We start from the raw sequence: 26,580 nt of genomic DNA, 5'->3' as shown, positions 1-26,580 counted from the left end.
AGCTGGTATCACTATGCTCTCTAAAGCACTGAAAATAAAAGTCAGTGTCTACAGGAGCTTTCTCCAGATTTCATTTGCTTGACAGCAAGCTTACAGATGTTTCACTTATATTAATAGGCTCAGCATGGCATCAGACCCAACGTCCTCACCACCAGTCACCACTGTGGGAATCTGTAGACAGAAATGGAGACAAGGATAGCAGACAACGTATAACATGGTTGCATGTTCAGTGACACCTACTCTACTAAGCTCTCCTAAGAGTGCTACTAAGAACTTAAAGAGAAGAGAGACTTGGAACGGGACTGACGTTGCTGTCATTATAGAACAATGCAGAAGTGTTATTTTTATTGTGAGATTATTATACATAGCTTCACTCCCAGGCTGATGTGAGCTGAGAAGAATCACACAGTAAACTTTCTTCTGTGGCATTCAATCATGTCTCAGAGATGAGAGTTTACCAGCTATGTGATCCATTCACACTTCATTATCTCTTTGCCTTCTTGTGAACTGATTCCCAGAAAACAGGGGGAAAAAAAAATCAGAGGACACAGTAAAGATTCCAGTTCCTTCTCCATGAAAAAGACCTAAGTTCCAAGTATACTCATTTTACTGGGACTTTAGAAATAATAGTACACTCCAGGGAAGTGATTCCTCTCTGAGCTGTCATGAGATGTCTCATGAAACCAGAAGACCCAGTTTCCTCTTTTGGCTGTGTTGGGCTCTGCCCATAAGGAAACTGACTGGGCAGTACTTTACATGGACTATGCAGCAGACATGCTCTAGAGGAAGAAAGAGATAGTTGTTGATACCACATGAGACTTAACTTTAAACTTAGTGCCCAGAGTTGGGGTCCTCCTACTTGTACTGACCTCAGTTTTCTCACCTCTAGTCCTTCATGGTTTTTTTTCTTAAGGATATAACAGAACATCTGAGGTGATATAACAGACTTATGTGTGTCATTCCTTACTAAGAGGGATGGGACATTTTTGCTTTGTAACTGGAGAAATGGAGGAATTTGCTCCAGGGACAAGCAATGAGATGAGAATGACAAGGGAAGGAGAAGTCTCCATCTGGCTCCTAGGACTGTATTTAAGATCTATTTTTAGAGGGATGAAGGACCAACTGTTAGAAACCTGTCTTCGTGAGGTTTTAGTCAAGAGGGATGGCTGGAATTTTACTCATCCGCTCAAATGAGACTTTTGGAGACAAGAGAGCTGCTTTGAGGGCACTGAGGACAGAGTGAGGTCATAGTCAAGGAGCAAATAGATCTTCCACCTTCCTCAATTTACATGGAACTCAGAAGTCTGGTCCCCTGAGGACTGGATATCTTAGGAGCAACTGGAGTTGGCATCCTTAACAAGGACATTGGGGTTCTCAGGGGAAGCAAATGGCAACATCTTGGGTTCTCTGAGCCAGGTGATTTAGTGGTGACAGCTGCAGGAAAGTGGGATCCAGAGCAGGAAAGGACAGACAGCATGTCTGCTAGGCACAGGTGACTGCAGCTGATCCACTGCAGGTACAGAGAGGTCCACCTTCCAAAACTCTCAAAATAACTCCCATCAGAAAGAAAACTGTGTGAGTAAGAACTTTGATTTGTTCTCTATTCAGTACCCCCCAGTTGGGTGCTTGGTAGGTGCTCAATACATCTCTGTTGTGGAATAGATTCAGGATGCTTTTAGGGAGGCTGATTTCCAAAAGTTAGTTCAGTGAGTACTTGACTAGCACCCTTTGATCATTAAAATATTTGTGACAGGGGAGACCTTCAAGATGGTGGAAGAGTAAGACACGGAGATCACCTTCCTCCCCACAAATACATCAGAAATACACCTACATATGGAACAACTCCAACAGAACACCTACGGAACGCTGGCAGACCTCAGATCTCCCAAAAGGCAGGTACCCACGTACCTGGGTAGGGCAAAAGAAAAAACAGAGACAAAAGAATAGGGACGGGACCTGCACCAGTGGGAGGGAGCTGTGAAGGAGGAAAGGTTTCCACACACTAGGAAGCCCCTTCACTGACGGAGACTGCAGGTGGCGGAGGGGGGAAGCTTCGGAGCCACAGAGGAGAGCGCAGCAACAGGGGTGCGGAGGGCAAAGCAGAGAGATTCCCGCACGGAGGATCGGTGCCTACCGGCACTCACCAGCCCGACAGGCTTGTCTGCTCACCCGCCGGGGCGGGAGGGGGCTAGGAGCTGAGGCTCGGGTTTCGGTCGGATCGCAGGGAGAGGACTGGGGTTGGCGGAGTGAACACAGCCTAACGGGGGCTAGTGCACCACAGCTAGCTGGGAGGGAGTACGGGAAAAAGTCTGGAACTGCCGAAGAGGCAAGAGACCATTGTTTCAGGGTGCGCAAGGAGAGGGGATTCAGAGCACCGCCTAAATGAGCTCCAGAGACGGGCGCGAGCCACAGCTATCAGCGCGGACCCCAGAGACGGGCATGAGACGCTAAGGCTGTTGCTGCCGCCACCAAGAAGCCTGTGTGCGAGCACGGGTCACTATCCCCACCTCCCCTCCCGGGAGCCTGTGCAGCCCGCCACTGCCAGGGTCCCATGATCCAGGGACAACTTCGCCGGGAGAACACACGGCGCACCTCAGGATGATGCAACATCACACCAGCCTCTGCCGCCGCAGCCTCGCCCTGCATCCGTACCCCTCCCTCCCCCCAGCCTGAGTGAGCCAGAGCCCCCTAATCAGCTGCTACTTTAACCCCGTCCTGCCTGAGCGAAGAACAGATGCCCTCCGGCGACCTACACGCAGAGGCGGGGCCAAATCCAAAGCTGAGCCCCTGGGAGCTGTGAGAACAAAGAAGAGAAAGGGAAATCTCTCCCAGCAGCCGCAGGAGCAGCGGATTAAATATCCAAAATCAACGTAATGTACCCTGCATCTGTGGAATACCTGAATAGACAAGGAATCATCCCAAAATTAAGGCAGTGGACTTTGGCAGCAACGATAATTTTTTTCTTTTCCTTTTTCTCTTTTTGTGAGTGTGTATGTGTATGCCTCTGTGTGTGATTTTGTCTGCACAGCTTTGCTTTCACCATTTGTCCTAGGGTTTTGCCTGTCCCTTTTTTGTTTTGCGCTTGTTATCATTGGTGGATTTGTTTTTTGGTTTGGTTGCTCATTTCTTTCTTAGTTTTTTTTTCTTCTTTCTTCTTTGTATTACTTTTTTTTTATTTTTAATAATTATTTTTTATTTTACTAACTTCATTTTATTTTATTCTTTCTTTCCTTTTTTCTCCCTTTCCTTTAGAGACGTGTGGCTGACAGGGTATTGGTGTTCCAGCCGGGTGTCAGGCCTGAGCCTCTGAGGTGGGAGAGCTGAGTTCAGGACACTGGTCCACCACAAACCTCCCAGCACCATGTAATATCAAACGGCGAAAGCTCTCCCAGAGATCTCCATCTCAACGCTAAGACCCAACTCCACGCAAAGACCAGCAAGCTACAGTGCTGGACACCCTATGCCAAACAACTAGCAAGACAGGAACACAACCCCACCCAATAGCAGAGAGGCTTCCAAAAATGATAATAAGGTCAGAGACGCCCCAAAACACACCACTGGACACAGACCTAACCACCGGAAAGACAAGATCCAGCCTAACCCACCAGAACAGAGGCACTAGACCCCTCCACTAGGAAGCCTACACAACTCACAGAACCAAATGTAGCCACCGGGGGCAGAGACCAAAAACAACGGGAACTATGAACCTGCAGCCTGTGGAAAGGAAACCCCAAACACAGTAAGTTAAGCAAAATGAGAAGACAGAGAAACACACAGGAGATGAAGGAGCAAGATAAAAGCCCACCAGACCTAACAAATGAAGAGGAAATAGGCAGTCTACCTGAAAAAGAATTCAGAGTAATGATAGTAAAGATGATCCCAAATCTTGGAAATAGAATGCAAAAAATACAAGAAATGTTTAACAAGGACCTAGAAGTACTAAAGAGTAAACAAACAATGATGAACAACACAATAAATGAAATTAAAAATTCTCTAGAAGGAATCAATAACAGAATAACTGAGGCAGAAGAACAGATAAGTACCTGGAAGAAAAAATAGTGGAAATAACTACTGCAGAGCAGAATAAAGATAAAAGAATGAAAAGAATTGCAGACAGTCTCAGAGACCTCTGGGGCAACATTAAATGCACCAACATTCAAATTACAGGGGTCCCAGAAGAAGAAGAGAAAAAGAAAGGGACTGAGAAAATACTTGAAGAGATTATAGTTGAAAACTTCCCTAATATGGGAGAGGAAAGAGTTAATTAAGTCCAGGAAGCACAGAAAGTCCCATACAGAATACACCCAAGGTGAAACATGCCAAGACACATATTAATCAAACTGTCAAAATTAAATACAAAGAAAAAATATTAAAAGCAGTGAGGGAAAAATAACAACATACAAGGGAATCCCCACAAGGTTAACAGCTGATCTTTCACCAGACACTCTGCAATCCAGAAGAAAGTGGCAGGACATATTTAAAGTGATGAAAGGGAAAAAGCTACAACCAAGATCACTCTACCCACCAAGGATCTCATTCAGATTCGATGGAGAAATTAAAACCTCTACAGACAAGCAAGAGCTAAGAGAATTCAGCACCACCACACCAGCTTTACAACAAATGCTAAAGGAACTTCTCTAGGCAGGAAACACAAGAGAAGGAAAAGACCTACAATAACAAACCCAAAACAATTAGGAAAATGGTAATAGGAACATACATATTGATAATTACCTTAAATGTAAGTGGATTAAATGCTCCAACCAAAAGACACAAACTAGCTGAATGGATACAGAAACAAGACCCGTATATACGCCGTCTACAAGAGACCCACTTCAGACCTAGGGACACATACAGACTGAAGGTGAGGGAATGGAAAAAGACATTCTATGCAAATAGAAATCCAAAGAAAGCTGGAGTAGCAATTCTCATATCAGACAAATAGACTTTAAAATAAAGACTATTACAAGAGACAAAGAAGGACACTACATAATGATCAAGGGATCAAGCCAAGAAGAAGATATAACAATTGTAAATATTTATGCATCCAACATAGGAGCACCTCAATACATAAGGCTAATGCTAACGGCCATAAAAGGGGAAATCAGCAGTAACACAATCATAGTAAGTGATTTAACACCCCACATTCACCAAAGGACAGATCATCCAAAATGAAAATAAATAAGGAAACACAAGCTTTAAATGACACATTAAACAAGATGGATTTAATTGATATTTATAGGACATTACATCCAAAAACAGCAGATTACACTTTCTTCTCAAGTGCTCATGGAACTTTCTCCAGGACCGATCATATCTTGGGTCACAAATCAAGCCTGGGTAAATTTAAGAAAACTGAAATCATATCAAGTATCTTTTCCAACCACAATGCTATGAGACTAGATATCAATTCCGTGAAAAAATCTGTAAAAAATACAAACACGTGGAGGCTAAACAATACACTACTAAATAACCAAGAGATCACTGAAGAAATCAAAGAGGAAATTAAAAAATACCTAGAAACAAATGACAATGGAGACACAACAACCCAAAACCTATGGGATGCAGCAAAAGCAGTTCTAAGCGGGAAGCTTATAGCAATACAATCCTACCTCAAGAAACAAGAAACATCTCAAATAAACAACCTAAACTTACACCTAAAGCAATTAGAGAAAGAAGAACAAAAAAACCCCAAAGTTAGCAGAAGGAAAGAAAGCATAAAGATCAGATCAGAAATAAATGAAAAAGAAATGAAGGAAATGATAGCAAAGACAAATAAAACTAAAAGCTAGTTCTTTGAGAAGATAAACAAAACTGATAAATCATTAGCCACACTCATCAAGAAAAAAAGGGAGAAGACTCAAAACAGTAGAATTAGAATGAAAAAGGAAAAGTAACAACTGACACTGCAGAAATACAAGGATCATGAGAGATTACTATAAGCAACTATATGCCAATAAAATGGAAAAACTGGAAGAAATGAACAAATTCTTAGAAAAGCACAACCTTCCAAGACTGAACCAGGAATAGAAAATATAAACAAACCAATCACAAGCACTGAAATTGAGACTGTGATTAAAAATCTTCCAACAAAAAAAAGCCCAGGACCAGATGGTTTCACAGGCGAATTCTAGCAAATATTTAGAGAAGAGCTAACACCTACCCTTCTCAAAGTCTTCCAAAATATAGCAGAGACAGGAACACTCCCAAATTCATTCTATGAGGCCACCATCACGCTGATACTAAAACCAGAAAAAGATGTCACAAAGAAAGAAAACTACAGGCCAATATCACTGATGAACATAGATGCAAAAATGCTCAACAAAATACTAGCAAATGGAATCCAACAGCACATTAAAAGGATCATACACCATGATCAAGTGGGGTTTATTCCAGGAATGCAAGGATTCTTTGATAAACTCAAATAAATTAATATGCTAAACCATATTAACAATTTGAAGCAGAAAAACCATATGATCATCTCAAAGAATGCAGAAAAAGCTTTTGACAAAAGTCAACAATCATTTATGATAAAAACCCTCCAGAGAGTAAGCATAGAGGGAACTTACCTCAACATAATAAAGGCCGTATATGGTAAACCCACAGCCAACATCGTCCTCAATGGTGAAAAACTGAAACCATTTCCACTAAGATCAAGAACAAGACAAGGCTGCCCACTCTCACCACTATTATTCAACATTGTTTTGGAAGATTTAGCCACAGCAATCAGAGAAGAAAAAGAAATAAAAGGAATCCAAATCAGAAAAGAAGAAGTAACGCTGTCACTGTTTGCTGATGATGTGATACTATACATAGAGAATCCTAAAGACGCGAACAGAAAACTACTAGTGTTAATCAATAAATTTGGTAAAGTAGCACGTAACAAAATTAATGCACAGAAACCTCTTGCATTCCTATACACTAACGACAAAAATTCTGAAAGAGAAATTAAGGGAACACTCCCATTTACCACTGCAACAAGAAGAATAAACCTACCTAAGGAGACAAAGACCTGTATGCAGAAAACTATAAGACACAGATGAAAGAAATTAAAGATGACATAAACAGACAGAGAGATATACCATGCTTTTGGATTGGAAGAATCAACATTGTGAAAATGCCGCTACTACCCAAAGCAATCTACGGATTCATTGTAATCCCTTCAAACTACCAATGGCATTTTTCACAGAACTAGAACAAAAAATTTCACAACTTGTATGGAAATACAAAAGACGCCAAATAGCCAAAGCAATCTTGAGAACGAAAAATGGAGCTGGAGCAATCAGGCTCCCTGACTTCAGACTATACTACAAAGCTACAGTATGGTACTAGCACAAAAACCGAAATATAGATCAATGGAACAGGATAGAAAGCCCAGAGATATACCGACATGCATATGGTTACCTTGTTTTTGACAAGGAGGCAAGAATATACAGTGGAGAAAAGACAGCCTCTTCAGTAAGTGGTGCTGGGAAAACTGGACAGCTACATGTAAAAGAATGAAATTAAAACACTCCCTAAACACCATACACAAAAATAAACTCAAAATGGATTAAAGACCTAAATATAAGGCCAGACACTATAAAACTCTTAGAGGAAAACACAGGCAGAACATTCTATGACATAAATCACAGCAAGATCCCTTTTGACCCACCTCTTAGAGAAATGGAAATAAGAACAAAAATAAACAAATGGGACCTAATGAAACTTAAAAGCAAAGGAAACCATAAACAAGACGAAAAGATAATCCTCTGAATGGAGAAAATATTTGCAATGAAGCAACTGACAAAGGATTAATCTCCAAAATTTACAAGCAGCTCATGCAGCTCAATATCAAAAAGAAAAAAACAACCCAAACCAAAAATGGGCAGAAGACCTAAATAGACATTTCTCCAAAGAAGATATACAGATTGCCAACAAACACATGAAAGGATGCTCAACATCACTAATCATTAGAGAAATGCAAATCAAAACTACAATGAGGTATCACCTCACTCTGGTCAGAATGGCCATCATCAAAAAATCTACAAACAATAAATGCTGGAGAGGGTGTGAAGAAAAGGGAACCCTCTTACACTATTGGTGGGAATGTAAATTGATACAGCCACTATGGAGAACAGTATGGAGGTTCCTTAAAAAACTAAAAACAGAATTACCATATGACCCAGCCATCCCACTACTGGCAATAAACCCTGAGAAAACCATAATTCAAAAAGAGTCATGTACCACAATGTTCACTGCAGCTCTATTTACAATAGCCAGGGCATGGAGGCAACCTAAGTGTCCATCGACAGATGAATGGATAAAGAAGGTGTGGCACATATATACAATGAAATATTATTTAGCCATAAAAAGAAACGGAATTGAGTTATTTGTAGTGAGGTGGATGGACCTAGAGTCTGTCATACAGAGTGGAGTAAGTCAGAAAGAGAAAAACAAATACTGTATGCTAACAATTATATATGGAATGTAAAAAAGAAAACTGGTTATGAAGAACGTAGGGATAGGACAGGAATAAGGAAATAAAGACACAGACTTAGAAAACGAACTTAAGGACATGGGGAGGGGGAAGGGTAAGCTGGGACGAAGTGAGAGAGTGGCATGGACTTACATATCCTACCAAATGTCAAATAGATAGTTAGTGCGAAGCAGCCACATAGCAGAGGGAGATCAGCTTGGTTTTCTGTAACCACCTAAAGGGGTGGGATAGGGCGGGTGGGAGGGAGACGCAAGAGGGAGGAGCTACGGGGATATATGTATATGTATAGCTGATTCACTTTGTTATAAACAGAAACTAACACACCACTGTAAAGCAACTGTACTCCAATAAAGATGTTATAAAAAAATTTTTTTTAAATATTTGTGACATAACTTTGCAGACACAGAGTAATGGGTTGTATTTGTTTTATGGACAGATCAATTTGATTTGTGTCACTCTTTGAAGGCTTTTCCCTTTGGGATGGGGCTAGAAGAGAGAGAGGGAATTAGGGTGAAGCATGGGAATGACTTCTGCAGTGGCAAATCTAGTGGGTCTGAGTAGTGGTTCTACCTTTACGTGAGGAAGGATGTTGTTGTTCTCCTCCAACTCTTTGCAGCCTCATTGATCAGACAGAGAATGGCTGTAGGGAGCCTCAGGGCCCTCCAGAATTATGCTCTCCTTTGTGTGATTGTCAAATACCAAGACATGGTGACTACAGCAATGCCCAAAGTTTCCTTTGAATCAAAAAATTCCTCACCCTAGTCTCTACCAAGGCTCTGATAATCCCACATCAGGCAGTCTCTCAGCATAAGGTGCCTATTTAAAATGCAAATAGATTACCTTGGAGGAGTAACATATTAATCCATTACCAGCCATTAGTACTACAACACAAATTAGCTTATCAGTCAGTGACTGAGAAGGCATTGCCTCAGGGAACAGTACATAGGGCAGATTTGTTCATTTTCCCTTGTCTTAGATTATGATTTATTGTACAAACAAAAACTGCAACAGCAATAAAGAAATCTAAAACAAGGACTAAATTCCCCCCTGTGGTCCTACTGCAATAACATATTAATTGTTTTATCTGGGTTCCCTTTCAGCTCCTAATCAAATTCAGAAGCAGCTTCAACACAAATGTTTTCCATTTTTCTGAATAATAATAGCTAACATTCGTTAAGTGCTTACTGTGTGCCAGGCACTGTCTCAGAAACACTTAAACGAATTAAATCATGTCATCTTAACAACAGCTAATGAAGCAGGTACTGTTTTATCCTCATTTTACACATGGGGGGATTGCAGTCTGGAGAAGTTAAGGAACTTGCCAGTCAGTAAATAATCTACTGAAACCCAAGCATTTGGCTCCAACGTCCATGCTTTTTTTTTTGCGATACACGGGCCTCTCACTGTTGTGGCCTCTCCCGTTGCGGAGCACAGGCTCCAGACGCGCAGGCTCAGCAGCCATGGCTCACGGGCCCAGCCGCTCCGCGGCATGTGGGATCTTCCCGGACCGGGGCACGAACCCGTGTCCCCTGCATCGGCAGGCGGACTCTCAACCACTGCGCCACCAGGGAAGCCCAACGTCCATGCTTCTAACCCCTGAACCAAACGTCCTATTTACCAGGAAGGAAACTGAGGCATCATGAGTTAATTAACTTGTCTACAGTTCCATACGTAATATATGGCAGAACCAGAGTCTGAGCAAGCTGCCTGGGCGTGAGCCCACTCTCTTAACTGCACTGAACACATGATAGACGTTATCCTAGTTGGTACTCACAGCCTCTGCGTGAGGTTGATGTCATTATGCCCATTCTACAATGTTGAGGTTCAAGAAGACTGGTTAATTTGCCCACATGCAGATCATAAATGACAAATCCAAGTTATAAATCCAGATTTTCTGACTCTAGGTTCAGTACTTGCTTGTTTATATTCTTTTTCAACTGCCTCTATTGACATTCAAATTTTTCAATACAGTTTAAACAAAACACATGACCTGTCTGTTTCCTACTTTATTCATTTCATGTAATTCAAGAACACTTTTCCTTGTTACTAGGTAGTTTCCATAATTATCAGTGTATTGGCAGCCCAACAGGACCCTGCAGTGATAAATCATAATGTATTTAAACACCCCGTTGAATTTCTTTTATATTTTTCTGCTATTATAAATAATGTCACAAGAAAGACATCTGTGCAATATCATATTTCTTTTAAACTTTTTCTTCAGCAATAGTTAAGTGCAGCTTCTCTCATTTTGCTTGATTTTCCAACAATTGATTCAACCTTATGCAGAAAACAGAGCATCACCTCCCAGCTGACAGCAGTAGCAGCAGACACTTTCCCACACTTTCCCTGTGTGAGCTGCCTGGAGTGATCTACTCTGTGACTGTTTCAGAGGCATTCAGCAAATCGAGTTATACCACCTACTTGCTGGCAGAGTGTCCATTAGCCGGAACATGGCCTTCTGTCTTCTGGTGGCATCTTTCTTATGGCTGCTGCGTGCAAGGACCCAAGCCTGAATCTCAAGAATGGGTGTCAAGGTTGGGCTTTGGATTGATGCCACCTATCTGGGAGCTGGAGCATACTTTTTGGAATTGCCTAAACCTCTGAACACCTGTCCCAACTGTGCCTGCCGGTTGGGCTAAAGAGCACAGATGCCTAGTAATTAGTTGGGCATCTCAATATTGTCATCAAGACAAAGTAAATTCTTATCATTCTCACCTCATCTGTCCTCTGCAATATAAATTCCTTGGGAACAGAAACTATGTCTTTGTTGAGTCTCAGTGTGGGTCCTATTCCCAAATGATGCTCAAATATTAACTGATGTCTTCATATGTTGGGTAGGGGCTAGCCGTATGTTTTATTGTTAGTTAAGTCAAACAACAGCTTTCACTAAAATGAAAGATTGATGATTATGGGGAGAGTTTGTGTACTTTGGATTGCATTACAGAAGTAATCTATTTATGCTAATTATCATGTCTCATTCCATAACATTTTCACTGCATGAAATATTGATTTTTTTAAAATAAAAGTCACCTTGAAAAAGTGATGAGTAACATATTCAGCATAGAGTTGATAAAAAAGAATTATTTTTAATTAATCTAATCTCACTACATAAATAGATTTAAGAAAATAAGTATTTTGCAAAGGTTTACTACTATAAATTCTTCTCAGGGTTATATTTCTGGAAGCATTCTGACTTAGAAAGAAAATAAGGTCATCATAATCTCTTCTTTCAAAATAAATTATTGAGTTTAAAAAAAACTGGAGTTAAACTTTTGATGCCAGGATAGAGGGAAATATTCACCTATCTCAGCCACACCTAACAGCTTTCAATTACTAGATGCAAAATATGAGCTTTGCAGGCTTCCCTGGTGGTGCAGTGTTGAGAGTCCGCATGCCAATGCAGCGGACACGAGTTCGTGCCCCGGTCCGGGAAGATCCCACATGCCGCAGAGCAGCTGGGCCCGTGAGCCATGGCCACTGAGCATGCGCGTCCGGAGCCTGTGCTCCGCAATGGGAGAGGCCACAACAGTGAGAGGCCCGCGTACCAAAAAAAAAAAAAAAAAAAAAAAAAAAATGAGCTTTGCTCTTGAGGAAAACCTATGTCTTAGGGCTATTTATTTCACTGCCACTTTGAACATTTTCAATATTTAATTAAGAACTTTAAATTTATCTTACATTCTGTGTAGCAGCTAAATATGAATTGTTACCAGCTGGGAAGTAAGAAATAGAAATATACTACAGCAACCTCTAAATATAAAAATATTAATACATCAATGTTTATAGTCAATAGCAAAAGTGAATTACAAGCTATTAAATATTATGGTTAGATAATTTTCCAATTTCTATAATTTTCAAAATCTATAGAGCAAAATTAATGAGTACTTGTGTTTTGATCTAAATTTCAAATTCTGTTTTATAGAAAATAGAAAAGAGAAGGGTTAATTGTAGAAATAATTAAATCATTTCTGAGGCTTGTCTCCGAGATAAAATTTTCTGGAAATTTTCTGTTCTTTTCCAGCTCTGCAATAAGTTGGGTTCCCACTGATAAGTCCATAGAGCATAGAATAGATGGTTAATGAAAAAATTCAATTACTTTCAAACTGTTGAGAGAAAGTATAGTGTCCCATGTAGGTACATGACTACCTACTGCAGCAGTGGAGGGAGGCTAAGGACTCAGGGATCCCAGCTCTCCCACTGCTTTCCAACAGAGTGGTGCCATTTTTGTCTGTTTTTGTTTTGTTTTGTTTTGTTTTTTGCGGTACACGGGCCTCTCACTGTTGTGGCCTCTCCCGTTGCGGAGCACAGGCTCCGGATGCGCAGGCTCACCGGCCATGGCTCATGGGCCCAGCCGCTCCGCGGCATGTGGGATCCTCCCGGACCGGGGCACGAACCCGTGTCCCCCGCATCAGCAGGTGGACTCTCAACCACTGCACCACCAGGGAAGCCCATTTTTGTCTGTTTTATAGATTGGCTTTCCATCCAAAAGTTCTTTCCTGGGGAATCACAGGGGATGAGGTGCTCAACTGATATAATTTAATTGAGATTTTATAGAGTAGGTCTAGTCAGTCATTTTTCTCTTTTTAACTTCTTTTGGCATTCTAGACAAAACATAATTTTAGTGCAGACTTAACGGATGACTTAAATCAATCCACAAAGTGAAAGAGGGGTTAATAGAGACCCAAAGGAATACATTTGGATCTTTAAGTGGTCTAATATACTGAGAACAGAGCCAAAACTGAAGAGGACTAGAAAAGTAAATCAAGCGGTAGGGAAAGGTAAAAGAACTTAAGAGCTAAAAGTCCAGAGGAAAAAATGTAAGAAAATATGCTTTCACTTGAAGCTTTGGTTCAGACATTTGAAGTGGGAAATGTTACTTTTCCAACATTGATTTTGGCTCATCACAGCCAAGATTTTTTACAGATCTTCTTCAATTGGGATTATAAACTAGTAAAAGAAAGGGCTAGACCAGGAAACAAGACTCAGGGAAGTGCAGAATGTAATAAACTGTGAGGCATCCCCAGGAACCCAGGTTCTCCTCTGTCTGGTAGAAACTCCAATTTACTCTTTTATCACGTTATTCCTTCAACAAATACTAATTAAGCTTGCCAAGTTCCAAGCTATTCTAGGTCCAGTAAAATATAGTGGATGACTTTATTGTCTTCATTAGAAAGGGGGAAATTACACAATTGGGAACTTTTCAACCCCCCCTCCTATCCCACCTTCTTCTGGGTTCCTGTAGTACTTTCTAGTATGTTTAGTAGTGTCTATCACATACTTTTAAAAATATACTTATTTTTGCATGTGTTATTCCCTGTACTGCAAACACCTTAAGGTACAACCATGCCAAGTTCCTTGAGTCCTAACATGTTGCCTTCTACACAGCAGGTGCTCAACATGTGTTTAGTGGATTAAATTTTATAAAACCATAAAGGTAGATATCATTTAAATTAGAGCAAACAGAAGGTGAACTTTCTTCTACTTGCTATTATACTAGGACATGCTTAGAGTTACACAGTGCCTTTCCTCAAAGAGCTAGTATATGTTTCATTTATTTCTACCAGTGACCTTGAAGGTGAGTAAAGACAGGTATATTAACTTTAAATATAGAGCATCTGAGCAGCTGAAATCTTATTAAATATTTATTTTATAGTAGAGAAATCGAGATCAGGAATGCAGTTCTCCTACTTCATACTTTAGTATCTTTTTTAACAAGTTTCCACTATCTAATCATTAGCCAATGCACTTAGCCAGCCTCTCTCTTCATTTTGGTCATTTTGACTGGTTACACAGGGAGAGAAAACTTCACATTACTGTTCACACATCAGACAGTGCTTGTCAAATACCTATTCAAACAATCAGATCTATATGTTGGTGAAGGTCACCTGAGAGTTACTTAATGCTATGTTCAGACATGAGATGCTTATAGTGCATACAGATGTTCCAGATGAAGAAACAAAACATCACCTATGCGTCTGTTTATTACGTACACATTTTAGAATATTTTAAATATTTACTATGTGCTAGGCACTAGGAAAAAATAAAGTTTACAGTGTAGCGGGGAGAAAAAATAATAAGCAAGCAAACCCCACTAATACCAAAAAATTACTAAATACAAAATGCAATTAAAAAATCTAATGTAGTACTATGATAGAGAATAAAGTGGGAAATGAACCTATTTAGAAAGAATAATAAAGCCTCATACCACCCTTAGGAGTTGAGAATTAAGCCGAGATGGAACCAGCCATGTGAAATTCCAGAGAAAGAGCATTCCATGAAGAAAGGATAGAACAAATATTCTAAATTGGGTAAAATCTTGGGAGGGAAAGTAAAAGACAGTGTGAGCAGAGTACAGTGAAAGATATGAGTTGAAATGCTAGAAATAAGCAGCGGTCATTTCATTTCAGGTCTTTTCCAATATATGAAGTTTGGATTTAATTCAAAGTACAATGGAAATCCACTGAAATATTTTAAAGAGAGCAAGTGGCAAAATCTACTTTTAAAAGACCATTCTGGATGCTATATTATAAGGAGGATAGATTGTGAAGAGAGGATCAGTAAAAGGAGTAGGGACACTAAGAAGACTACTGAAGTAGTTCCAAGTACTACAGTATTATACAGCTTAAATTGGAGTGCTGGTAATGGATGTGGCAAATGGTGAGATATGAGATGTAATTTATGAGTAAAATGTGCAGGACTGCAAGCAGAGGATTGGGAGAAGAAAGAATAAAGGCCTTTCCTCAAGTTTCTGGATTAAGCAGCTGAGGAGAAATGTTGTACCATTTACTGACTTGACATGAGGAAGACTATGGATGGAACAGGATTCACGAGACTGATGCTAAAGGTGGGATATACATAAAACATCCAAACAAAGATGTCAAATGAGCAGTCAGTTGTGTAACATTGGAGGTCTAAGTTTGGACCCAGAGATATAAATTGCAAGTCACCAGCATATAGATGGTATTTAAATCTGTGGCAGTGTATGAGATCTACTACTGAATAAAGGCTTTAGGGAGAACAAAGACAGGCCTGTTACCAAACACTGAAGAACTCAAAGCACTTAGAGATGAGTTTAGAGAGAATCAGCAATAGAGGCTGAGATGAACAAAGGGAGGGGAAGAAAACTCAAAAAGAGAGATGTTACCAAGCAAAAGAATGTTTCACATAGATTCTATCAAATATGTTGAGAGGACAAGCAAAAGAAGAAAAGAAAGCGTATATTAGATTTGGAGTCCATACGTTTGTTCTCTACATCTGTGTCTCTATATAAACGTGTCAGAGCTCTTAGCAAGAGTGGTTCTGTGGAAATGCTGGAGACAGAAGCCAGATTGGAGTATGACTGACAAATGAAGAGCATCTGATAGTGCTTAGAGAACTCTTTGGAGAAGGTTGGCAGTGCAAGGCCCTTCATTCATTTGCTTCTTTATTCATGTTCCTAATTCAATTTACTAAACAAAGAATGTCTAATTTTAGCAATGAAATTTTCTGATGATCTCTTTAAGATACATGAGTTGCAAAATGTACCTGCAAGTAATAGAATGACTTGATCTGATACAGAATTGTTGACTGTTAGCCAAATAGTTGTAAAGAAATGTCTGTCCAAAAAAATTGATGATTTTGGTTTTAAAACAGCTGATCTTGAGCCATTTTTCTGACAATAATTAAAAGACAGGACTGGTTATCTACTGAGACCATTATTAGCATATGTTAATAAAACCTTAACATGAGAAGATAAGAGAATATGTACCTCTTTTATCTCAGTGACAGGAACCTTATATATAATTCAACAAGAAGTTGCTTTGGGCCACTGAGGTGCACAGAAAGTGGTAAGCTTAAATCTTTGTTCTCAAGATGCTTAAACTGAGACATAACATAAGCAGTTTTAAACTATAAAGAAGGATAAGCATGAATGACAGAAATGACAAGAGCTGTGAGAATTTGAAGAAAGATGAAGGTAGATCTCTTATGTTTTAATTAAACTTACATATTAAACAACTAACTTTTATGGATCTGAGCTTCCATATAAATGCATGACAAAATTGTAGAATATACGTAAAATAGATGCTTCATTGAGCCAGGGATATATTGTGAATATTATAAGAAACCTCACTCTTTTACAGAAAAACATGATTTTCCTGTCAAGCTGTACCTTTCAGAAGCTTGTTGATATACTGTTTTCCAACATTTTCTCCTTATCCGAATATAAGTTCTGTGGGGATTGTCATCGTTTATCATCTATTACAAAAGGAACAAAATTAAGTCACAAATATTAGTACTTCAGTTACAAGTGCAGAAGACAGAACTCAAAATGGCCAGTGGTAGGAGTAATCCTGCCTGAATCACATGACGAAAATGAGAGATGGAACCTTTGCCAAAGATACTCCTAGAAAGGTGGGAAATGAATATTATGCCATAAACAGATGAGGTCCATTGCAGCCAAACAGGGTCAAAGCCACATCAAAGACCTTTCTAAAAACTTCCATGAGTTATAGAGATAAAAACTAGAGTATGAAAACTATCATTTCACAGAGTAAGCTACTGCTCTAAGATGCCTCATCTAGGTCCAATTCTTTGAGAATGCCACATTTTAATTTTCCTTTTTAAAAATTATTTTAGGTATCTTTACAGAAATGAAGAGTGATTTCCTACTGCTCTAATTAGCTTTTCATATGCCTCCCCAGAGAATTTTTCTGATTTACAAACTAGCGTGATACATGAAAGGTTTACCTACATATTTTAAATAATCAACATAAATATGAATTTTTATCAGGGAATTAAAACTATATACAAATTCTTCTGACCTATGACTCCTAGATAAGAAATGGGTTATCTACTAATTAGTATCCTTCAGGGTCTTCCCACTTAAAGGTAGAATTCCTAAATCTATGTTATTTCAGGCAGAATACAACACAAATGATATTTCATCTTTATCTGGGAAGGCCTATGCTAGCTAATCTGAAGAAATGAAAATCTGTCATATTTCTACCATATCAAGTTTATAATATATAAAAGAAAATGCTTATGTGTGAGTACATATGGTATCTTCTCAACCTGAAAAATATCCTCATAACGACTATCTTTGTACTAAATGATGAACGAACAGAGCTACTTTTTTTTTTTGGCCGCGCCATGCAGCATGCGGAATCTTAGTTCCCGGACCAGTGATCAAACCCGTGCCCCTTGCTTTGGGAGCGTGGAGTCAACCACTGGACTGCCAGGGAAGTCCCCAAAGCTACTTTTTAATGTCAACATTGACCATCTTTAGGCTTTAATCCCAGAGATTATGTTCAATTTCTAAAACCAAATACTTCTGAGTAACTAACTCTAGTTTCACAAATAAGTGTCAAAAAATATGCCAAAAAATAATTTAATATTTGTAAAGGAGTGTTTTCCAGGATGTATAATTTCTACTTTTACAGTACACCCTAAAGTTCTATTTTAATTAAAATGCTCTGTGGACTCCAACACAATTTCCTTCACTTTTTTTTTTTTGTGGTATGCGGGCCTCTCACTGTTGTGGCCTCTCCCGTTGCAGAGCACAGGCTCCGGACGCGCAGGCTCAGCAGGCGTGGCTCACGAGCCCAGCCACTCCGCGGCATGTGGGATCTTCCCGGACCGGGGCACGAACCCGTGTCCCCTGCATTGGCAGGCGGACTCTCAACCACCGTGCCAGCAGGGAAGCCCCTCCTTCACTTTTAAGATCTGTGGGTTCTCAGCAATTGTGCAAGGCTTTCCTATTCTGAGGTATCTGGACTTTCAGAGATCTGCTTGGAATAGTCAAATCAGAGGATAAATTCATCAGGCAGGGCTAGGATATCTGTGGGTAACAGTTTAATATCTTTCAAATTTAGGGTTATAAAGAGACATCATGAAGCTGGATATGGTCTTTTGGGGGAAGGGGATGACTAAACATGGTATGTCAAAAATCCTGAGAAAATAACTGATTTTTTGAGGCAGGAATTGATTTTTTCAGGCTCAGAACAGAGGGTAGACTCTATAAAAATGGCAAGTGGAAAATGGCAGAAATCCTTGGTCAGAAGATGGCAAAAGAAACCGATGTACTATGAAGCAATGCAATTTAAGGACACTTTTTCCTTTCTTTTTTTTTTTTTTTTTTTTTTGCACATGTCACTTCCAAAGTCTGGGCAAGGCTCCAGCATTGTATTCACATGCTCCTCTATTTTTGTAAACTTGTCCAAGTTGGACATTTTAAGAGTAGTCCCTTATGACCCTGTTTCTCCACTCTGACTTTTTGTCTATTTAGCCTCCTATCTGGTGATATGGAGTAGCTGTGGCCACTTTGGAGATCTAGCTAAAGGGATATTGAGCAGTTGCATTAATTCATATATAAAGAGAACTTGACAAAGGATTTCCCAAATTTGACAGCTACTAAAAATGTACATGACATAATCAATAACAAGTTGTGAAACTGACAGAAACTTTTGTACACTATCAATAAAAACAAAAACACAAAATTCCATGCTTCCGGCCATGGCAGAGTAACAGGTTTCAGGCTTAACCTACCATAAAAAACAACCATGTAACTGTACAAAATATATGACATAACTATTTTGAGGCATTAGACTACCAACAGGTCTGTAATTCTGGAGAGAAGGAAAGTACGTTGGATGAATCCCACTTTTGCCCTAGCTTTCTATCAGAAAGCAGTTTCCCATCATGAAGCAAGGAGTTGAGGCCCCTGCAAAAAGCAATGGTCTTGCTGAGCTGAGAAGGCAGAGACTGGAGAGCAGGGTGCTGAGCAGGGCACCAGAAAGGTGGGAGCTATAGAAAGAAGTAGGTATGGGTTATTCCCATGGGTTCTTGGAAGAGGCTGGGCTGCACTTGTGTGGCACCAAATTCTGTGAGGCCAAACAGAAAGGAATCGTTCTGAAGTCAAGAACTGAACTGAGATGTCTGATAGTGTACAGCGCTGGGAGACTGAGTTCTGGCCCGAACAGAGTGGACAGACCTTGCTAAGCATCACTGTCATTCGGTTGAGACCCAGAAAAGCTACATAGATGAGTCATGCTACAGAGAAAAGGAAAAAATACTGATGAAGAGCAAAAAGATAGCAAGCCCCAATCCACATGTGTATTAAGCAGAAAAGCTTCACAGTGAATCAGCAGAGTATCCCAGTTGGCAAAGCTGGCAAAGCAGAGAGACAACATATCCAGGAGGCCTGGAATCAGTAAACGTCAGGAAAGTCAGAGTTCAGCCACCAGAATGGGTTTTGGGACAGGGTTTTAGTCCTGGGAAAAGCCTGGGAGAGCATGACAGCATGCCAGGACCTGAGGAACATGACATATCATCAAAACAAAATCCCAGTCATGAGAACAGGACCCCAGTTAAGAAAACTTGGGCTTATGTAAGGATCAGACTAACAGCAAGTAGGACAATTTTGGAGGTAGAACTATTTCAGTACTTCCTGTCTCCGGTCAGATTTAGTTCTAGGAATTATGGGCAGGACCAACACTGCAGGTGGAAGCTAAGTGGTCCTAACCGTGAGGACCTAAACAGAGGGGGAAGATGGGGAAATCATACAATCGACAAGGGGAGAAAGCTTGTTGACTATAAGTCTGGGTTCAGAGGAGAGCAACAGCCATATCTGGACAGGAGAGGCCTAAATGGAACAGGGTGGATGGAGAAGAAGCACAATGTGAGCCCAGGTGGGCAGAGGCTGTGAGACCCTCTGATCAGAAAGGACAGGTTGGAACTAGGAAGGCAACTTGCCTCCACTGCAAAACTGCCCTGTGGAGCAGCCTGAGTTTTCTTCCTGCTGTTTTAAATGCAGTCTGGTTCCTAATTAGGACCATGTGTCACTCACAGACCAGGCTATCAGTGACCATTATATGCTTCTAAAATTACCAACAAGTGTGTATGTGAAAGAAGAGCTGCATTCCCAAGGCGATAGACACTTGCTAGACTGACATTGTCAATACAGATCGAAGGACTAATTAACAATCAAAGGCAATAGTTTTGCCACACAGAGCAATCTAAAGCTGACTTCGTCTGAATACCTTGGCAGTCCTAGGAAATCAAGCATTAGGAATCTGCTATGGATCCTTCATGCCAGAAACAGCCTTGCCAGTGATAATTATGAGACTGATTGGGCCAAACAACAAAGGAAAGAATAAGCCAGGCTTGGAAACTGGGAGCCCTGCTATGCAGGCCTTGTTGGTCATCGCCAGTGGCAACAGCAGGTTTCTGTGTTTGTTTCTGCAAAATCTGTACAGAAACAAAAAGCAGAAGAGACAAAACTATTGTAAAGGAATAGATACTGTGAACAATTATCAATAAAATGATTGTGTATATAAAAACACAAGTAAATGAACTTTCTGAGATAATCACCAAGGTCGTTAGAGAAAAAGAAAATGCACACAAAACCCAATATCCCTCTAATGTTAATGCTTCTATTTCTACCAACTTCCCCACTCATTGCCTAATCTAGAATTTTATACCCAGGTTTTAATATTACATTTTAATAATTTATATTAATATTCTCTTTAAAATTTGTTTTGAAATTTATATTTTGATTATGTTGGTAATCATCATAATTACTTATGCTATTCATTTAACTGATTTTTACTATAACTGCCAGTACTCTTATAACTTCACCATTCTCAGTTTCTTCATTATGATTCATCTCTTTGTCTGAGAATATCTCTTAGTAATATTACCTGGATGGAACTTTTGTACTACATCTCATGAGTTGTGCATATTATACAGTATCTTTCTGTTGCCACTGCACAAAATAGGCAATATGTCTCAATGTGGGATCTTTAGTCATAACATTGTCATTGTCTTCCCACCACTTTAAATATTGCTTCTAGCATTGCCATCTAGCAAGGGAGACATCCTAGATCCAGGATGTCTGGATCTTTTTTTTTTTCTATACAATATTTTTTTTCTATACAAATAATCTGATTTTTTCCTACCTGGATGTTTGTATTTTTTTTCTTATATCCTTTGAAATTCAGATTATCTCAGTAGGAAGTACCTAAATATTGGCTTCATTTCATTAATACTGCCTGCTTCTCAGGGAGACTATTTACTCCACAGATTCAATGCTTTCTTCAGTTTAGGAAAGTTTTCTATAGTCACAACTTTGCTTACTGAGATTTTACCATTCTTTTTGATATCTTGTTTATTTATCTGTTATGTTGGTTCTCCATAATCTTTCATGTTTCATCTTAGCTGTCATCATCTTCATATCTTAATCTTCTCACTCTGTATCCTGGAAAAGTTTCCCAAATGTGCGTCTCACATCACTCATTCCCTTTTCCGTGGTGTCAGTTTTTATCTTTATTATATCTAATGCATAGTTTATTTCTCACATGGCAGGTTTTAGTATCATCCTGATATTTACTTACCTTGTCTGGCTCTATTTTCATCTCGGTCCTTTGCCTTATTTCCTCTTTGTTCTCTTGTTTCACAGTGTTCATGTTTTGAATTATTGAAATTACAGAACAATAGCTTTTAAAATTTATCTCCACGTACTACAATGTATTACCACCATATCTGCATCTGCATTTTAAATGTTCTTCTCCCTGTATGCCACAAAACCTGTACATAGATCTCATGTTAGTACATACTGTTTTCCTATTTATTCATCTTAGAAATCAGACATAATATCTGCCCTTAATTGGGGGTGAGAGGGGAAGAACTATTCATGATTTCTCTACTATCCACCTGTATGCTCTTAAAATCTCCATCTCAAATATAAATCTGGAAACCCTGGTTAGTCTTCACATCTCCCTGGCTGTGTTCTAGTACTTATAATCATGGAACTAGTCTCTCCACTGACCTGTACGTGCTCAGCCAGACATCTAGATGGACACATATTCCTGCATAATCATGGGCAGGGAGAGGACCCAGAGCTAGCAAAGGGCAACCAACCCATGGTCACCCTTTCTCACTAACACCTTCAGGTCTCATTTATACTTTTTTTTGCCCCTAATCAAGGTTAAATTACTAAGTATTGTAAACCCTCAATGGATATAAGAGACTGGTTGGAAAGACTGATATGAGCGTGGGGGTAAATTGGCTGCAGCTGCCTCTGATATTTGGTTGACTAGGATCTTATACCTTTGTGATAGATGTATTCAATGAGGAAAATGAAATCACTCAATTTTCCTGTCTGACTTACACTGTGCCCTAGATCTCTAAGATCCCAAAGTAACTGGAAATTTCTCCAAGGATGTGGCAAAGCATTGGCCAAATAGTCCTAATTCCACATTATGAATGCATATATTTCTGTGACTATAATAACATTTAATTGGAATTTGTGACTGTATCTGCATTTAATCAAAAACTGTAGGCCATTAAGGACAGGACATACTCAAGACTCCTTCCTCCCTTACATTCTTTCCCCTTCTCACTCCAGCCTGCAAATACTGGAAGGAAAAATTTTATTACTCTGATAAAGAATGATCAGACTGCCACTGCTAGTGGAAGAAGTAACTGTATATTTAAGAGTCTTACATATGGGTAAAGCTCTCTTCCTCTGCTGGGAAAGTAAGGTCCCCTAGGGTCTGCCATCCCTGAACAGACCCTATCACTTTTCTCTTTCTCCTGCCCTTTCTTAAAAGTAGCCAGAGGGTAGTGAGGTCCAAGATATGGGTCTGAGGAGAAGTACTGTCAGTAGGAAGCTGAAAAGTCCACATTCTAGCTCAGCCGTCCACTTGGGACACAATCCCAGTTGATGATAAAGTGACAGTTCATTATGTCCCTATCTCTGTGGAACTGTATGAAGAGGAGAAGCAATGATCTGAGGCAGGAAAGAGTCGTTCCTTGGTCTCTGGCCTAATTTTATCTAATACACCTTAATTTGTTCCAAATGTAGTGGAGAGTAAGCCAGCAGTCATTTGTCAGTTGCTTAACCTAGCTTGTATTTGTACTAATTTAACTCATATTTAAAATATTGGAAAGAAGTATATAATATAAACGGTGACCAAGAATAACTCCTAAAAGGAGCACTCTATGGAAGGCAACAGAAAACCTGGTATTGATTAGTTTTTCATTGTTTATTGACCAAGTGGTACTAAATTCTTCAAATTCCATCTCAAACTTCTGCTACCACGATAACAATACTGTCTTAATTATTCAAATAGTATATTTATATTAATTTATTCTTATTTTTCTAATGATTTTTAATTAACACAGCTCCTCCCACTCAGAACTACCAACTATATCAATTCTATGTAATATATATTAAATATAATAATTTCATTATAATTACATGTAATATATATATATACACACACCACCAATTATATTCCAAAGTTATTAACAGAGAAGTGTATACAATGCCCAGACACAGTTTCAAGTGTATCTAATACATACATACAAACAATAAGAACTCCCAATCAACTTCAGTTTGCAAACACCAAATTCCTTTACCCACACTTATTCAAAATATATCTTCTGTATGACTCTTTCTTAAACACTTGGGGTATAAATAAGAATAAGACAGAAAGAGTTCCTAGTATATACCATTGTTTTAATTCCTTTTTTTTAAATGGGCAGGCAAGGCATTGGTTACACCTCCTTGTTTGTTTAAACCTGAAATAATTTAGAACTCTTCCACATACACAGCTTTTTTTTTTTTTTTTTTTTTTTTGGCTGCGCTGGGTCTTAGTTGCGGCACACAGGATCTTCGTTGTGGCACACGGGATCTTTAGTTGCAGCATGTGGGGTCTTTTTTTTTTTTTTTTTTTTTAGTTATGGCATGCAGGCTTCTTAGTCGCGGTATGCATGCGGGATCTAGTTCCCTGCCCAGGGATCGAACCCAGCCCTCCCGCATTGGGAGTACAGTGTCTTACCCACTGGACCACCAGGGAAGTAACACATGCACAGAACTTTAGAAAGGACCATGAATTTTTTCTCAGCTTGATATCAAATAGATTATTAGTTCCTATTTCTGCAAGTACTGGAACAACCTTCTTAGTTACACACTGATTGTGACAGGCTCATATTCCGGAAGGCACAGGCCATGCCTAAAGTACTGTAGGTGATCACTATGTCACTTTTCTTCTTTCCTTCCTAGATTTTCCTGAACCCCAGTGTCACTTCTTAGCACCAGGTGTATTTTTCCCAGGGTTCTTCAGTTTCCATCCCTCACTACAGTTTATCACTTTATTACTGTCTTACTGTATTTGCCACAGTAGAATTACAATATATTTTTGTTTCATAGGGAGGGTCTGCATTTACCTGAATAGAATTTGTCGGTTAGCAAAGTTGTCAGAGCTGTCACAATTACATTTCATCACCCTCAAGCCTCTTGTTGGTTAAAACACTGCATTGGCTACAGGTGTCGAAATGTTCAATAAGTTTTTGTTCCTTTTGGATTTCAGCAGTCATTTATTACAGTGACTTAGGGTGAAGTTAGCCTAGGGTAGGTATTTGTGGCAATAAAGCACTGTCCTCTAGAAGATTTGCTAGTTCCTTACCTGTTTATTCCTGCTCTCACATAGAGTACTGAAATGCAATCACTCTATATCAGAACAATTGTTCTCCCATTTATGAGCTAGTCTTTTACAGGGTATGACAGAACCTATGTGAAAATTTCTTGCAGGCAGAGTTTTAGACAGCTACAATCTTAAAAGATTTCTCAAAAATCTTTCCAAGAAACCCAAAGTTTCTGGCTATAACATTTGTACTTTTGAACTCTGCATTGTTGGTACATTCACAGTAAGTGACACACTATGCAATCTGTCTTTTCTGCTGAAGAGTGGAGCATGCTATAGTAATTCAAGAGTTATGCTTTAAGGTTTAACACACACACACACACACACTTCTGTCTGTCATGGCACTTACATTCTGTGCTTCAGATTTTCCTTGACTTCCGACGGGGTCAGGTCCTGATAAACCTATCACAAGTTGAAAATACTGTAAGTCAAAAATACATTTAATACACTTAACCTTCCAAACATCATGGTTTAGCCTAGCCTACCTTAAACGTGCTCAGAACATTTACATTAGCTTCCAGCTGGGTAAAATCATCTAACACAAAGCCTATTTTATAATAAAATGTTGAAAATCTCTGGTAATTTATTGAATACTGTACTGAAAGTGAACAACAGAATGGCTGTATGAGTTCAGAATGGTTGTAAGGGTATCATGTGGCTGACTGAGCTGTGGCCGCTGCCCTGCCCTGCGTCATGAGAGTATCACAGCCCAGGATACTCCATATTGCTGACCCAGGAAAAGATGAAAATTCAAAATCCGAGTGTGGTCTACTGAATGCATGTCCCTCTCACACCATCATAAAGTCCGAAACTCAGCAGTCAAACCATCCTAAGCTGGGGACAACCTACTTGAAACCCAGTCACCAGGAACTGCCCACATTCCAAGCTAAGAGAAAATGAGGAAGTATGTTATTAAAGAGATAAATGTAGAGAGATGTTAGATATAGTCTTATATCTAAGTTTCTCACTAGTCAGCTGATGATCCTTCTGTGACCAGATAAATATCCTGGAAGACATTCACCAATAAAGATTTGTGAATGCATGCTGTCTCACTCCTAGCTCTTTAAGCTGTTTGTTGCCTTTTTGCTTCTTCAAAGAAAAAGCCACCAACCCTAGACTTCCCAATATGCCTGTTTTCACACAGTACCTAACTTTATCACCTCTTTCTCATACATCTTGTGATTAAAGGCTTGACCCTATTTCCACCTCAGACTAGCAGTTTTAAAAGGCAGTTCCCAGGGGTAAGGCAGGAATAAAGACGCAGACCTACTAGAGAACGGACTTGAGGTTATGGGGAGGGGGAAGGGTGAGCTGTGACAGGGCGAGAGAGAATCATGGACATATACACACTAACAAACGTAGTAAGGTAGATAGCTAGTGGGAAGCAGCCGCATGGCACAGGGATATTGGCTCGGTGCTTTGTGACAGCCTGGAGGGGTGGGATAGGGAGGGTGGGAGGGAGGGAGACGCAAGAGGGAAGACATATGGGAACATATGTATATGTATAACTGATTCACTTTGTTATAAAGCAGAAACTAACACACCATTGTAAAGCAATTATACCCCAATAAAGATGTTAAAATAAATAAATAAAATGCCATCAAGAATTAAAAAAAAAAAAAAGGCAGTTCCCAAATTTGC

General features: G+C 39.6%; 1 long non-coding RNA gene across 1 annotated transcript in view; it reads right to left on the bottom strand.

Annotated features, from left to right (window-relative positions):
- Positions 1-25,330, bottom strand: part of LOC307188641 — a 140,903-nt gene extending 115,573 nt beyond the window's left edge. Inside the window, exon 1 of the long non-coding RNA XR_013829031.1 lies at positions 25,289-25,330. This is a non-coding gene — a long non-coding RNA (uncharacterized lncRNA). The remainder of the gene's footprint in view (positions 1-25,288) is intronic.
- Between the last annotated feature and the right edge of the window lie 1,250 nt (positions 25,331-26,580).

Source organism: Stenella coeruleoalba (assembly GCF_951394435.1).
Source record: "Stenella coeruleoalba genome assembly, chromosome: 7".
Lineage (NCBI taxonomy): Eukaryota > Metazoa > Chordata > Mammalia > Artiodactyla > Delphinidae > Stenella > Stenella coeruleoalba.
The sequence above is the reverse complement of the archived record's forward strand: the minus strand, read 5'-3'. Positions and strand labels throughout refer to the sequence as shown.